The sequence below is a fragment of the Aquila chrysaetos genome, chromosome 21 (assembly GCF_900496995.4).
Source record: "Aquila chrysaetos chrysaetos chromosome 21, bAquChr1.4, whole genome shotgun sequence".
NCBI classification, from domain to species: domain Eukaryota; kingdom Metazoa; phylum Chordata; class Aves; order Accipitriformes; family Accipitridae; genus Aquila; species Aquila chrysaetos.
This window is the reverse complement of record NC_044024.1, coordinates 2,740,470-2,756,799: the sequence shown is the minus strand read 5'-3', so window position 1 is coordinate 2,756,799 and position 16,330 is coordinate 2,740,470. Positions and strand designations below refer to the sequence as shown.

Genomic DNA, 16,330 nt, shown 5'->3' with positions numbered 1-16,330 from the left:
GCAAGTGCTTTTACATGTGTACTTTTGAAAATCTGACAGACACCAGGGAACAGAGCGCAAACCAAAAATACCAATAGTATTTTAAATTTAATTTAATGACTCTTCCCCAGTAATTTTAAAATAAATACCTATTGCTATTTGCGCAAATATTTCCCATTGATTAAAGGCGGCATAATCTCTTCCTCTTTCTTTGCTCCTTTGTGAATGTTTCTAACCACAAACAGGTATTGCAAACAAATTTACAAATGTGGATAAGAATAAGGCTTAAATACTCATCTGCATCTTTGTGTCAACACAACTCAATTTGACAGTATATTTTTGCCAGGTGGAACAAAGAGCAATACATTAGTTTTGAACATTTATGATCTTGTATTATAAAGACTGCAACAGACTGTGTTCAAAATCAATTGCCAGAGTGATGGGGGATTAATAACTCTGGTACCGTAACCTTTTATGTATCTGCAGACTGGGTAAGGGCACGTTTCAAGATCTGCTGCCATATTTCATTATTGCAACTTCTATTTGAAAGACCTTTTTGATGCTTAAAAAAAGAAACAGATTAGTTTTTAGTAGAGCTGGATGAATAACTCATAATTAATAATTCATTCAGTGAATTTTGCCTTTTATTCTGTGGGAAGAATAAAAAAAATAGTTGTCAACATTTTTCATGACTTCTATTGACTAGTTTTTTTTTTAATCAAAACTAGAAATCAGAATTCAGGGTGTGTTACTTATTTGTGATTGAGGAGTCATGTGGTATTGGTTTAACTCCCCAATTAATTGAGGACAAATACTAGAATAAATTCCATGATTTGAGGCGAGTGTATTTAAAAATCCCTTTCTACATGCATGCAAGCTTAAAATCAGTTTTTGAAAGTACTATTGAAAGTAAAAATCCAAGTGCATGAAAACTGTTGGAAAGGAAATGCAAATGAGGCAGGAACATGGCCAAGCCATGTTCATTACAAGACACAAATGAGTTTCTGTAGGCTCCTACAGTATTTTCCAGCTGTAGTTTTCCCTCCTTAGCTCCAGCACCCATTTTGGGAGAAGACTACTAAATATTGGGGATAAATGTGGGAGCAAGGTAAATGACAGCTTTATTGAATTTCCCCTAGCTCCCCAGCCACTGTGCTGTATTTTACGGTAGTGAAACGTTTTGTAGTAGTGAAACCACATGAAGAGTTGTCATCTTTTGACTTTCTGCGCCTCTCAGCTGGCCGGTTTGCATCCCACCAATGCGAGCTCTACTGGTCTAAGAGGCACCTATGGGTTCTTCTGCATTTTTCTTCATATATGCACTTTATTTTGGTTTCTCCCTAAATAGAGGTAAAACAGTTAAATATTTCCCAACAAAATACACACATGTAATCTCAAGGGCCGTGCATACCATCGAACTGTCATTTCCTTTGATTAACCTTCACCTGACCTCCCTCCCTAAGGCAGTTTCAGATCCTTTTGTTCCTCCATTTAAGTATTGCACTCTATCAGGTGAGTACCTCTCTCATTGAAGAGCTGGCCATTTTACTAGAGAACTCAGTGGAGATGTTGTAACGGAAAAACTGCAGGATCTGTCACAGATTAGAGAACCCAGTCTGACGTGCAGAGCTGGTATCACTCGCCGGGTGTACCTAGAAACGAAAAGGAAGCAGAGCTTGCATAAACGCAGTTGAAGCTAGCTGAATTTTAATAGTGTATATTAATTGTTTTATGAATGTTATTAAATATTTAAGATCAGAAAAGGATCCTGACTGAGATTAACAGGACTTTTCTGTTGCAACTCCTTCAAGTCGTCAGGCAGTGCCAGTTTGTGGAGAATAAAACTAACAGGAGAGGATCAGAGTAAATAAATCACCTCCTTTACAACGGTAAAGTTTGGAAATTGCCATGGTAGTTGATTTTAGCATTTTGCAACTCAACAGATTTGTGTTTCGTCTCAATTTTTTTATCTACGGCTAGCAAGAAAATGAAAATTAAAAAGGCCAGAAGAAATAAAGCATTTCAAAATAATTCACGCTTGTAAATTTCAGTTGATCCAAACTGAACTTTTTTGGATGGTAGTTTGCAAGAAATGTTGGTGCTTTGTGTCACAGCTCGGGACAATTTTTTTATTTTTAAATTTTTTTTAAATCCTGAGAATTCATCTGGAGTGAATAATATGGAACTGAGATATTATGAATCCAGTCAGATCACACATTTCGCTGACAGCAATGAAGAGCAAAGCCTACATTGAATCCATAGCTTCTGCTTATGCAATAGAATAGTTTTTTGAATGATAATAAAGGCCATGTGCGATGAAGTATCTTTTCTCCCCAAAGTAAGCTGGTACAGTGGCTTGTAGTGGTTCTTAAGAGCTAAAAGTACACACCTTGATTCTAGGCTTAATTTGACTGTGGAAACTCATATCTTTTCCTGATAGATTAAAAATGTGCTATCAGAAGCCTCAGCATCATTTCAATTCTTATGGATGAGGAGTGACTCATGCCTTAAGTCAGTCTCTGATGAACTAAATATGTCAGACTTCCTTAACATTTCATCATCAGGCATACTTTACAGATCTTACACGATTTTTGTAGATATTTTTTGCCCTTTCCCAGTTTGTCCTTTTTTGTTACACAGTTCAAAGTTTGAAGAACAGAGTCTAAGTATGCAACATTTCGTGATTTCTACTCAACCCCCAAGATCATAAGACTCATTGAAAAACAGTGAGTTTTAAAATAAGAAAGAATTGTACTATAAGATTTCGGTGCAAATGTTGAATGCTGGATCCGTTCCTTCTGCAAAGAGTTTAGAATTTATTTTTTAAGCTTTTATTCATGCTGGCTTTTCTCCCATTCCAGCGGGCAAGTTAGATTTTATAACTCACGTGGAAGCAGACATCGTTACAGATGCAGAGCGGAGATGTTGGTGAGAACTGCCAACATGCCGGGGTTGGTAAGTCTGTACCGGCCAGCAGCACCGAGGTCCGGCTCTGCTGTAAACTGGTGTGGTTTGCTCAACTGTGTTTTAACTCATACCTAGAAAAAGTCATTATATAATTCCATGGGGATTGTAACAATCCCAGTTTTGGAGTAAATGTGACCTGTTATTGTCCCTGTTAAGTTTTTTGCGAATGATTCTCCAGAGCAAACATTTTCTATGAAAGACTCTCCAAACCCAATCTGCTCTCGGTGAATGTTCTGTAGTAGCGGAGACGTACTCACCTGCTCCACTGAAGAATTTAAATGGAAGAACAAAAAGAAACTGAAATTGCCTTAGGGATTGAGGTCAGGTGAAGGTTAATCAAAGGAAATGACAGTAAAATGGCATTCATGGCTCTTGGTACATTTTTAATCATTCCTCTCTCCCTCTCATAAAAGACACAAAAGATGTACAACTTTTTACCATTTTATTTAGTTAGTGATGATTTTTATTTTTGTCTTGATTGTTTTAAAATACCTTTTCTTTTAGATTTCTCTCATAGATTTAGCTCCTGAAAACTTGCATTGCAGTGCCTTAAAAATGTGTGTGGGAAATCAAGAATGTGTGTGTGGGGGGAAGAAGAATGTTAAGAAAAGGGAGTAATTTTCCCCAGAATATCTCTCATTTTATCTTCACTTTCTAATGTGATAGATTTTGAAGGATTTCTAGAAGTCATGAGTGTAGGGAATAAATACTCAGAAAAGCTAAATATTCACATTATTACACAAGTGTCAGGCTAAATGAAGTCCATGAATACAACTACTGGAAACAAGAATAGTTTCTTTCAGACTCTGCTAATCTACCAGTAATTACTCTGGTTTTAAGTAGAGATGTTTTGTATATTTAAAAAAAAAAATCCTAGAATAACCTTCATGATTACAATGAACTTTTGAAGTCATGTCTTAGTTTGTGGGCTGTCGGTTATATTCTGATTTTGTGTACGTGAAAAGGCCCCATTTAGGAACCTTTATTTTCCAAGTTAGGAGTTGTCACTTTATGCTAGTCACCTTAGATAACTTTGCCGTAACTACAAGAGGAACGGGAACAACTTTATGTAACTTATAACTGCCTGAGGCAACTTTTAAAAAATGTGAGCAATGCATTTTTTTTTTTTCCCCACGTCTGTTTATACAGCTCCCTTCCCCCCCGTAATGCAGAGAATCCTAAAGGGTATATATTAAACCCAAACAGCTCTCAGCCGGGGTAACTTGGCTATAGCAAATGTATTCTCCCTGCTCTTTAGCTCATACGCTACGAAGCATTATGCATCGAGTACCTTCAGCGATGCAGCTGGGAGCCGAGCTTAGGCGAGACCTTGCGGTGTTAAGCCTTCGGAGAGGAACGGGTGGCTTAAAGAAAACATATTACTGCAGACCCATGCTATATTATCACCACTGCGAGTTGCAGTAAAAAAAAAAAAAAGTGATGTTTTATACATAGGCTTTCTCCACATCTCGGGGGGCGGAAAAAAAAAATAATCTGGAAGTCATTTCTTTGTGTGTCGTTGTGCTGTTTACGGCCGTGATTGCTACTGGTAATGTGGCACTTTTCTGCCAGATCCCACATAGCAAACGCTGTCACATGGATGCCAGATGGGCTGTTTGCCAGGGAGCCGGAGGAGGAGGGAAAGCCCTGCTCCGCCCTGCAAACGCTGCCGAGATGAAGCCTGCCAGGCAATTATTGGGAAAAGAGAGACCTGGTCAAAAATGGGAAATATGTATCTGAAGTCATTGGGTGGAGGTTGAGTTTGCCTCTCAAACCCCAGGGCTCCTCAGCTATGCAGGGAAGGGAAGAGAAGCCCGGCCGGGAAGGCTGAGCGCCGGTAATTGGAGTGTAGTACCGCACAGCAACAAGTGACTGACTTTGCCGACGCAGATAGATGACTAACTTTAGCATTTTCACGTTTACAGGATTTGACTCTGTGATTTTATGATGCTGTAACCATGTCAGTGTTATGTTTATGGTGGGCATTTTTCAAAGGTACTCAGCATCAGCCCGGGCGGCTGACTACCTCACCCATAACTTCCCTGTCTTGTAAAACTTCTGTATTAGTAATAGAAATACAAATTTTTTTTTTGGTGTGTCTTTGGCAAAACAGGAGTATCTGTTTAAGGAAAAGAAGGGTAAAATGTGAGAGTGATCATTTTAAATGAAAACTATCTACCTGAGTTGGAGGCAGCATTAACTGCTGACAACTGGAAAACTATTGGACTGAGAGATTATGATTTTTTTTTCATAAACAACAATATGACCTCAGAATTTTTCTGAAGTAAATACTAAAGATCATAGGCAAATCATATATCTATTTTTAAAGCATCCAATAAAAATATTCAGAATATTGTATGCCTGCTTACCCAAATTATTCAAATACAGGAAGTATTAAGTTGGTTTGAGCATTTTTATTCCAACCACTTGGACCAGCTTCCAAAACATAATTAGTAACTTTCTCCAAAATTTTCTTCTCAAAAGTGGCTGAATTTCTTTAGCCTTTCATTTTTTTTCCTAAAAAACGGAGTTGACTGGAAAAAGTACCAAGTCTAATGTTCAGCGGAAGAAACTGAGGCTGAAATGAAATCTCCCAAATGCGGTGTCCGAACACATTTAATTGCTGTGCATTTTTCCTGCCCTGCCTGGCAGTCAAAATACTGGGGGCTGGGAATGGATTCAGCCCCGTACCTCTGGTCTGAGCATCCCAGGGAGCATCCTGTGCCCGTGGGGTGGGGACCACTACTGGGATCATCGCTCCCTCTCCTGCCCTTGGATCCCATCCCAGATCAGGGCTGCTCGTGAAGACAAAAGCTTTTCATCTGAATGAAGCCGGATTAATGTTTTTGGGTGTTGTCCATGTTGCAAAATGACTGCAGGATAAAATATGAGTGTTTATGGTTTCCCCTGTGGGCAGAAAGCAGGGGTTTGTGTTCGGTCTTTGCTGAAGCTGCCGTGAAGGCAACGAAGTAGGTGAGGTTCCGAGGGGAAGCTCTGTTCGGCGTCTCGCAGGTTTGCAGCCTGGTTTTCGCATCTTCGACCGGGTTAACAGCGCACGTGCCCTGAGAGGGGGGGTTCAGAGTGGGGAAGCTCATTTGAGCATCAAAGTAATAATATGATAAAAAAATGATGGGGGAACAGCAATAACCGGTGCTTTTGCTTCTCCTTGTGCTCTCTGTTTTTGGAGAGAAACCTTCTATGCAAGTATTCTCCGGTGATGCGTCGGTTTCTGTTGGAATAAATTGGTTATCTCCGCTTGATCCCCAAGTCTTCTGATAAAAATAACATTTTTTTGTACCTTATTAGAAGCCTCATCGAGTCCAAGCCCTGACAGATCTTTGCTGCGTGTGAGGGACCATCGTAGGTCAGTGATGTGCTGAGTACAGAGGCTCCCGCGCCCGTGGTGTAGGTGTCCTGCTGATAAACAGAGGAGTTTGTTTCTGGTGCTCTCGGGGTTTCACCTTCATTTTCCACTCTTCCACCAAGATGCAGTGATGCTTAGGAGAAAAATTCATGCTGTCTAATTTTAGATATCCAATTTAGGTTGCTTCTGGCTGTAACAAAGCACAAGCTCTGCTTGCTGCAGGTCCAGAAGCGTTTCTTCAATTGCAGAGTCAGCTTCTTGCTTAAGCCGAACTCTGAGTGCGCAGAAGGGACAGTGAGGAGCGCTGCTCCGCGATGGATGAGCCGAGGCTCTTCCCCTGCCAGGGCTCCTACCGGGTGACTGGGCTCTAACCTGAGCCCCTAAATCAGATCCCTTGTGAGTGCGGAACCAGTCATTTCGGGTCAGTTCACTTTTTGTAAGGGCTTCTGTGATAAAGCCTCAATATAATCAAGGTTTGAAAAAGAAATGAGCCAAAGCCCGTGAGAACATTTCTAAGTGGGCAAAGTTTCACACTGTCTGTGGGGTGACCCAGAGGTTTCACCAGGTGCCAAGTCAGTTGGGAATAAGCTGTGTGACAACCTTCTGCCAACTGGGTCACGGCTTCTCCAGGCGTTTTGCACCATTGGTTCTTGCAATGCTATAAACCGTTAGAAGCAGAAGGTAGCCAAATCTTTTGTCAAATTAGGCGAGGTAGGCACCCTTCCCGAGGTTATTTGTTGCATCATGTGAAGTTAATTTAATGCTTAATACATGCCCAAATGGAGGCTAACCTCTTTTGAGAGCTTTTAATCTGAAAATGCACTTAGAGCAGTTACTCCCTTGCATTCTCTGCTGCAGGAGGATGGGCATTATCTGAAAGAGGGCATTAAAAAAGGTGAGGTTTCTTTGTGGGGTTAGTTTAGAAACATGAACCACAGCAAGAGCTAGCTGGAAGGAGACACCTTTGCAATCAGGGATGTTGTCTGTATCAGAATCATCAGAAATTCAGGAGAGTCGTAGCTGCCTGGGCAGCCCTGAAAGGCTTTGGACAATTTGCTGTGGCCACCTGTGGTTATTAGTTTAGAAAATGTGTCACTATTTTACTCTGGCATCTGTTCAAAGTACTAATTCTGTGGATCAGTGTCTTTCAGATGAAGAAAGTGAAATCCTTTTTTGCCCCTGGTGTCTGAGTAAATTGATATCAAATACTCTAATGAAAAGACAACTGTTGTCAGCAGAGGCAAGCAACAAGAAAATCTGGGACAGGAGGTAACTTCATGATGGGTTCTACATCCTCAGGGACTTTCTGGGCTCTGAGGATTAATTTTCTATTACATCCACGTGTGGGGCTTTTCTTAAATACACTTCCACTAACAACTTAATACTTTTTTCAATTACAATATCATAAAAAGCTACAACTTTTTGTCATTCTGCCACTTAGAGGCCAATGCTTTCATCATTGTGACCGTTCTTGCCACCTTTTACTTTTCCTTACATGAAGCATCTTTTTGCTGCCCCACTGAAGCCACGCTTTTGAAGAGAAAGGGTTCTCTGCACAGGGGAAGGGACCCAGCTCTTGGGAACTGCACTTCTGCAGCGCTTTGTTAGTGAACCCTCATTTCCATGATAGCTGTCTTGGTCTCCTGCAAGTACACCTTATGGACTTGAGAAGCCTTCACCAGAAGTACCGCTTCTTATTATTTTAGTTCAATTGGTTCAGATTATTTATTATATTTATTTTATTTTATTTATTTATATATTATTTATTTTATCATGTTATTTCAGGTATAGTAACTCTAAGAATGCATTCACAAAAAAATGGGGCATTTTTACCTGCCAGAATCTCCACACACTTGACTATGACAGGAGATAGACCAAGAGCATGACAGAGTAAGAGTTTGCTGCAACAACCTTGTACTGCACATAAAAATGAATTGTATGGGGTATGACAGCATATGAGCCAATGTTTTATAAGTAAGTTGGATCTGGATTTGGGTAACAACGGCTTGCAGCCTATTGTAGGAAAGTGGTCAGTAGCTCAAATAATTTGCAGTAGCTCAAATAATCTGGAGTTCTCCATCCAGATGTGTAGTGGGTTAGAGAAGGAAAAATAGATAGTGTTAAGATGTCTGAAAATTACCTGTGCACTAAGGAGAGTCTAAAGTGTTTGTGAGGCTGTCTTCACCTTCTGGTAGGTGGATCAGTGTCGCCAGTCACACGATATTGCTTCTGGTAGAACAAGGCTTTAGAGGGCCTCTTTGCCTGGGGACTTACTGGACTGTTTTGATTTCGTTGGCCCCAACGAGGAAGAGATGAGTTGATTTTACAGGACAGCTCAGAATTCTTTTATTTTGGAAATACTAAGCTAGTTGCCCCCCCAAAATAGTAACTTGTTTTTTTTTTTTTTTAATGATTTTATAGCAAACTGTATTTTTAAAACCAGAACACGATGAATTGCGAAGTTGGAGACAATGTCTGTAGAGGGGACTGGGCAGATACAGAGGTGCCCATGGGAACGCTTGCTGTTCCTCTGGATAGAGCAGAGGTTCCTTGGGCAGGCTAGCATTGGGAGCTGTGTCCTCCAGCTGGGAAAAGGACGGGTAGATTGAGCTGTTGGTATCTGCTGGAGAATAAGGCTGCCCGGCTGCTTTCCCACACATTTTCTATCTATCTCCTTCATTGAGGAAAACAGGTAAAATCCTTTTTGAGGCAATGCTCATAAGAAGCAGCATCATCATGTGTCAGTGTTGAGAACATAACGTGATCTGAGTTAATCTTTGTTTTCTTCTGCACCTCCATTTTATAAAATAAAATTGGGAGAAAATTATGGTCACAAAACCTGATTTTTGCCTCAGTTCTGGTCTTCAGTACAGAACTACCTGACAATTAATATTTGTGTATACCTTTTGAAATATCTGACCTTTGGGGAGTTGACAGAGCTATAATATTAGTCTTTGTATGCTAGCCTGGCTTTTAAACTCCCTGCCTAGTGGATGTAAGTTCAGTGGATACAGATCTGAAACTTGATTTCCTCAGTATAGCTGCATTAGCATTCAGCTGTGGGTATGTAAGATAATAGTATTAAAAGCAACCTTCCATCCTGTTGTCATGGATGCAGCACAGCCCAATCCTGGTAGCAGTATACCACCGGTCTTTGTACAATCTCATTTTTATCTACAAATTTTAATTTAATTATACCAGGAATTCTGTAGTGGTATATAATATATGATTTTATTTTCTGTTTTAAGCATTAAAATGTAAGAATTGAGCAGCTCGTGTTCTTTGTCCAGTGCTCATTTTTTTTTTGCATTCCAAGTATCTGTCAGTATTAGTTATGAGACTGTGTGAAATAAGTAGCCATGAAAGATGCCTGCTTTTATGACAGAATGAGTGGTTTCATGAATTTTAAAGGAGCACATTTGTATTTTCTGTTCTTGAACTACATGGGCTACTCACAAATATGACAGAAGATAATTGTTTGAGGAATTATGATGCCTTTCAAGATTTTGCAGGATATTACTATTTTCATAATCTTTCATTTATCAGGTTATATGGCTTGATTTATTTATGTATGTAATTTGGAAATTAAAGTACTCCCATTCTGTCAGCATAGGTACATGTTTTCTTCATATAGCTCATACTCCTGTTAGCAAAAATAATGAATGTGCTAATTTTTTTGTCAGTTACTAAAGAAACGTGTCAGAATCGGAGGGTAGTCAGGTATTATTCTGGGCCACGTGAGACAGTATGGAATGGTACGTATTGCTCCATCAATGCCTTAGGATGGCGGGAGCGCGTATTTCAATATATAGCACTGGCTGTGCCACCAGGCAGTGCGTGTACTGCAGTTTGTTAAGATTTAAATGAATGCATTGTTAGCACCGACTTCAACAGGGATTTTGTGTGAGTGAGTAAAGGCTTCAAGCCTTTAATTGACTAAGAAAATCTTTTTAGTTGTGATTAGAGGGACAGATACTCAGCTGGTGAGAACTGATGGTGCTCCATTGAATCAATTTTCATACCCTGTCTGAAGTCAATGGAGCAGTGCTCATTTATAACCCGGTACCTGGCCCATTATTATAAAAAAAAATGTTCCAAGTCTGATATTTAAGTGGTACAGTAACCTTTTATCGAGGAGCTGCTTAACTTGATTTAAAAAAATTCATCAAAATCATTGGTAAAATCCTTGGGCTAATAAATTCAGTGCCATGAGCTGTTTTCATTTGGTTGGGAGTTTGAGTGTAGAAACCGATGACTGTGTCCTATTTGCCTGAAAGCATGGTGATGTATCTGCCATACTTTCATATTTAGCACACGGTTGTCTGTTTAAAGACTAAAACGAAGCATGTCTATATCTGTATGGAGCATCTCTACATCTACATGAAGCTTCTCTATATCTATATGAAGCATCTCTTAAAGACTAAATGAAGCATCTCTATACCCTTTTCAGTTTTAGTCATGAAGTATTTGTATTTTTTCTCTTGGTAATTTTATCACACCTTCCGTCCTGTGATAACTGTGTAGCAGGATTTTATTTTATGGTAAAAAATTCTGAATATCTTTGTGTATTAAACTTGTTCCTAACATCTGAATTTTGTTGCTGAAAATCCCCTCTCAAAATTCTGTGCACGCCCATAATTAAACTGCTCTGAAGGTGCAGTCAGGAAAACCAGGCACCAACATTATGGAGCGAAAATTAAAGAGGCAAAACATCAGAGTGTCTACTGTATGTGCCTGCTGTTAGACACTCAAGCATGGAGAACAGGATACACCTCTATGGATGGATAGCTTTCCTTATTAAAAAAACACAGTAGGACGCACAGTAGGGGAACACACTAAAACAAGGCTTTGTAGTAATTTCCTTGAAAGAAATTTCCCAAGATAGCAACTTGAAAAGCTTTTAATCTTATGACTAGCTATATAGTGAGTTTTACTGTAGGTGGTATAAAAAAGACCATTAGATTACAGCCGATCTGGTAGAGTTGGTCCAAAGCCTCTTCCCTTCCAGCCTTCCTTCTCAAGAAAAGGATCAGACTTTCCTCGCACCAAAATGAGGGTTGAATAGATCAATGTGACTTCTGGCATATTTAAGAACTTTAAATGTGTCTCTCAAGGTTGAAGTTATGTCAGAAAATAGAAAACCCACCTTCACCATCCGAAATACTTGATCAAAGCTGCTGATTTGCGACACTGAACCGATTCATTAGATCAAGGTTTCTTCTACGCGTCTAAATTTGAAACCATGGTCACTCATATTTTTGAGCTGATATTTTATTTTGGGTCCCTGAACAGTGTCCCTTACTACTTGGGCAGAACATAAAGTGTTTCTCATAAACTCCTGGAGAAGTGTGCTATGCAACCATATCCTGCAGCAGCCCAGAAGCCTCCTCACTGGACTTTGCCCGATTTGTGCTATCTATTCCACACAACTATTAAACCTCAAAGTGGGGGAAAAAAAAAAATAATCTGGAGAAATTCCCATGCAAATACGCTGGAAGGCTGTCACGTGTGTTATGGTAACCTGACAACGGGCTCGGTGCCTGTTCACGTGTCAAGGACCATAGTCTGAAATCTGACCGCTTTTTCTCAACCATATCCTCCCACGTTTTGGTGTCGTGACTACGAGGTGGTGGCCGCAGAAGTTGAGGACAAGGAGCTGGAGGGTGTAGGTGCCGCAGGTGCTGCCCGCCCTCTCCTCCCAGTGCAGCCAGCAAGGACCAGGCTACCCAGCACCTACGTGTGCGAGCATCAGCGGCGGAGATTGAACATCTTGTACCTATCTTGTGTCAGCCACTGCGAGCTGGGAACAGGGAACGAACATGTCTGATAATGTGTTTCACATTGAAATAATTAAAGGGAATTGTTGCTGGAGGGAAATGTGTCTTTAAAAATTAACCCTGACATCTCTCTGACAATTTGGCTTATTACAAGAGATTCTTTTTTTTCCTCTTTTTTTTTTTTTTAGTTTTACTAAACTTGATATGCATTTTTCAGCACCTTAGAAAATACAGAGCCTTTGAAAACTTCCTTGTGTGAGTAGTCTATACTTACATGAGCAGTCCCATCTATTTTCCACTGAACTACTCGTAGGACTGATGTTTAAAGGATCGGGTCTGAAGTAAATGACACACTCTGCTATGCCCTGGAGCCTGTGCTAGTTATTATTGTTTGAATCTATCTCTTGATTGCATATATTGCAGTCTTCTGTCACACAGGGTGCTAGTTTTGAAATCTGAATGTTGTTCCTCAAATAGCCATCGAGCAGCTTGCTTTTTTATTTCTTCTTATGGTGAAACAAGTCCTTGGAAATCAAAAGTAGTAATTTCCATAAAGTGCTAAAAGTTTAAAAATGTTCTTTTTGACGGAGCTAGAGTATTTGAAAACAAATGTAAATGCCTATAAAAGCAGTATTATTTATTTTTAAAATTCTAGATTTGGCAACAACAACTGTATTCACGTTTTTGGGATCTGTGGAAAGTTAAATATACAACCAGGTATTGGGGTTTACGAAGTCTGGTTTCACTGTGTTGTGGCTATAACAATTATTTACCAGTTCAAGAATTGTGCAGCTTTTTATTGGGGTGAATTCCTGTATTTTCAGTTCTCCACTTGATCAAAATTTGTTAGTCCAGAGATAGGAAGTTTTGGGTTTCTCTCAGTTTGTTTGATTATTTACTAACTAAATTTAAGCTGCATTTAAAGAGTCTAAAAGGGCGTACGAGGTGGCAGAACCGGGTGCCTGATGCTCAGGCGGCTTTTCTTCTGTTTGATGTCGCTTGAACTGCCTCGGACTGTGTGTGTTTAAAGGCTCTCTTCCTCCTGTGTGCCTGCCAGTCAACGGGAGGAATTCAAGTGCATTATTCCAGCCGCGATGGCTTGGAACTCTGCGATTCTCTGGCCTGAGGAATGGCTGAGGTGCTGCTACGGCATTTCTCACTTTCAAGTCTGCAACTAAGAAAATAGACATGCAAAATTTTCCTTCAGATGCTGAAAAGGTTTTTTTCCTTTTTTTTTTTTTTTTTCTTTTGAATAATGTCTGACCTCACGGGAGGAAAACATACTAAAATACACAGGAGCAAGCACATACATTTAATTTGTATTCTGCAGTTCTCAGTTTGCGGGGTGGATTGCTGGTTGACATGATCTGCATCCTTTGGTATGGCCCCCGTTTGGTGTAATGCTGGTTTACACTGGTGGAGAATTTGATTGCAGGAGCCAAACCATCCTTCCTTCCTTAGTCAAGGGGAAGAGATTCAGCCCCATATTTCCTCTTCCACTGAACTTTTAACAATTTGGTGGTCTTGGGCACAATCCCCCAAGATGCTGAGTACCTCCATGGGCACTTAAATCGGGATAACAGACGGCTCATGATACTTCTTAGGACTGGGTGCCTCATTAGCTAAAATTTAAAACATAAAATACTTTAAAAACACTTCTCAAAAACATTTTTCTTGGCTTGAGAAGGATTTTTACCCTTTTTATAAAAACAGCAACTAAAGAAGTATCTGTTAGTTGCTGCGACATTTGCTATAAACCTAGCTGTACACAACATTGCTGGTACGTTCTTTCTGGCTATTAAAGGCTCATTAAAAAAATTAAAGTCTCCACAATTTACAATATTTTCCATTGAAATAGCATGTTAACACATTTCTTTAATCAGTGCGTAACTGTCAAGGGAAAGAACAATTCATCTAGTATATGCATACATTAAAAAAAATTATCAGATTTAATTTTATTTGTTTTATATTCAGGGCTTTTCTGAAGGAATTCCTGCAGGGAAATGGTTAATCTATTTTTAACTAAAGCTTACTTTTGTAATCTATCCAGTGCTTAGAGTTCTGTCATTGATCTATGATTTATGTGATTTAAACCACCTCTTGGCTGTAACATTGGTTTCTATCCAAGATGCTGAGCTGAATACTAATTACGAGATCAAATTTATGCTGTTGGGCTAAGCAGCTGAAGGAGCTTTCCATGCAGGACTCCCTTAAACCATGCCACCGTTGAGCATTAGTGAAATATTTGGTGGTGGGGGGGAAGGGGGAAAAATGCTGGAAAAGGGAAAAAATATTGCAGGAAAACTGAAGTGTCCTTTGAAAGCTTTATTTTTAGTTCTTTTGAATGACGGTACAGTGCTATATGCAGATATTCAGTGTGTATAAGCGTGTGAATATACACATGGTTATGTTTTTACAGCAGAATCTCACTAATTCACCCTAACGATTGGGAAACCCACTGAGAAAAGCCAAATGGCATGAGTGAGCAAACAAATAAATAAGATTGAGGATATTTTATTCCAAGATGTATTTTATGCCTTTATTTTGACAAGTATCATGTTGTCAGAATGATTTATGGTATTTTATAGCATACCAGTAAATGCACTGTAGTATGGTTTCTTACAGTAAGAAAGTCTTAGTAACAATAGCTTTCCTTTACCTCTCCTTAAAGCATTTTTGCTGAGAAATAAGCCGAAACCACCAATTTTATAGAAAACATAGGTCTTAGGCTTTCCTTCGGTAAGAATGAGTAACACCCTTCCATTCGCCTGCATCACCTTTGCAGAGGAGGTCAGGATGGCAGCAATTTTCTTGGGTATAGATAGTCAAAATATGTTCAACCAGCTCTGAAGCTGGAATCGAGTTTGAATAAAAATGAAATTGTCTATAAGAATTTTGTTGATTATAATCAGTTTTGAGAGAAAACGTGTTCCAATGCATCCTTTGATGTTCATCTCTTGGTATAATGTTGAAGTGTTTCATTTTGATGATGCTGAAATGTTTTAATTTGTTCAGGTTTCTGGTTGGGTTTTTTTTATTTATAGTGTAGTTCTCATGTTTACTATATGCTTTGTCTTACATTTTGTTACATTTGGGTAATTTTAACATTTTCAGACTACCACTGCATATTATTAAAATGTAAAATTTCCATCAAATGTTTTCATAACTTCAGTCTTGCAGGAATCTTTTAAGATTTCATTTCCCTTCCGCGCTCGTGAAAATATTGGAATTTGTCACAGAATAGAAATTCCAGGCTGTGACCATTTGTCCTGTCTTTTATACTTCGGAGTGGTGTGTCGTTCTGCCCTCGGGGGTCTGGAGATGCAATCTTGGCCAACAGACTAATGTATAGGATGCAGGTGGCATCTTGGGATGTACAGAGAAGGAGAAGGATTGGGATCCTCTTTTCTTTTCCCTGTGACATCTGTATTGCCGTTGGTGAGAATCGTTGTCTTGAACCTCGTTCGAGGGGATGTGTGCGCTCACATGCCTTCCCCCTCGCAGAGGTTACGGCGTTGTGGCTGGAGTCAGCAGGCTATCCCGCTTGGCCCGTAGGAGGCCCTTTAGTAGGGAATTAGTTTCCTTTTATCCTTACTCTTGCTCACTTTAAAAACAAAACCCAAAACAAATAAAAAAACAGAAACAGAAATAAAACAAGCAGAAAACCTTGAAAAAGTTTGTTCCAAGGACATTTTTAGACTAACGATCTCTGCCTGTGTATCTGTTGCTTGCTATCTTCCTCATTTCTCTAATTTTCTGTTGTGGAGAAACTCATATTTCAGTTAGATTTTTTTGCTTTTTAAAAATTATATTTATTTATACTCCACTTGATGTCACGTTTGCTTTTTAGTGTGCATTGTTGTAAACAATTTGCGATGCAAATAATACCCATTGTGTACATTTGGGTAAAAGTTTTTGAATAGATGCGTGTATATGTAATACTGAAGTGAGATGTGCTTGGGAACAGTTTTACTGAGAGGAGCGACAGTTCACAATCCCATTTGTGCGTATCGTTCCCCTGTGATGCCATCCTTACCCGCCTCATCTACACGTACAGTAGGCCACATATCTAAATGCTGCCAGTAGTAAACGCAATGAATTGCCTTACAGTCTTATGTCTGCAAAATGGAGGTTATTAAAAAAATGCGGATGAGCCCAGGGACATTGAAGAAACCACGCGTTGTGGCTGTAATTGCAATCAGGTCACTTTGCCAGCTGACTGTAACTGCTGGATGTGAGACAT

The 16,330-nt window shown here is 39.5% G+C and overlaps 1 long non-coding RNA gene across 2 annotated transcripts in view; it reads left to right on the top strand.

Annotated features, from left to right (window-relative positions):
- LOC115333712 overlaps positions 1-16,330 on the top strand; it is an 88,596-nt gene that overhangs the window by 27,734 nt on the left and 44,532 nt on the right. The gene's annotated exons all lie outside the window — the stretch shown is intronic.